This window comes from Penaeus monodon, chromosome 29, assembly GCF_015228065.2.
Source record: "Penaeus monodon isolate SGIC_2016 chromosome 29, NSTDA_Pmon_1, whole genome shotgun sequence".
In the NCBI taxonomy this organism is placed as follows: Eukaryota; Metazoa; Arthropoda; class Malacostraca; order Decapoda; family Penaeidae; genus Penaeus; species Penaeus monodon.
This window is the reverse complement of record NC_051414.1, coordinates 7,013,648-7,014,454: the sequence shown is the minus strand read 5'-3', so window position 1 is coordinate 7,014,454 and position 807 is coordinate 7,013,648.

The window sequence follows — 807 nt, the reverse complement described above, 5'->3', positions numbered from 1 at the left end:
CGAGTATTTATCCATTTTCACTTATTTAGGAATTACTGCATAGAGAGTTATACCGTTCGATACCGTTCACGGTATCGAACATGCTATCTCCTTTTCACATACATAATTAAATGAATAACCTACAATAACTGCTATACCAACGGGAAAGCCAAGCAGTTGAATCTGTCGTATCACAACTCATCGTCGTTTTATTTCGCTGAGGCGCATCTTCACTGCAGTAAAACATGTGATTACCTCACGAGGGACACCATATCACATACATATCACAAACAGATTAAAAAGTCAACGACCGCCAAGAGAAAGACGGGTCACTGACAAATGTTTGGTGATCGTATATAAACTGTTATGTTCAATTACCATTATGGCGTTGGTATGTTTTGAATATCATTGTGTAATATGCGAACGATATGGTCTCCGGCATGAGGGTATGATACGTTTTGCTGATGTGTGGACGCACCTTAGCTGTCTAATGGCATTCGGTCGATAGCCTGCGAAGCCCATTAGTTGCGTAGTCACTTTACTTTTGTCTTATTAAAACGATGGTCGATTGGGAGTTGTTTTTTTTCGTCGATCTTGCTAAGTATATGTAAAGCACAGGCGAGGGAGTAGCATCCAAATCCGCAGTTCGATAGATATGGAAACTACAGAGTTGCCTAAAATGTGAAAAAATATATCTAGACGTGCCGATTAATAGAAGATATAGTTCAAAAGTACCAAATAGTACACAGAACTAGACCATTCTAGCTTGAAGGGAATGTAACACTTATAAGAGCCAACAGATAAAGCTTTTCAATGACATACGCAACT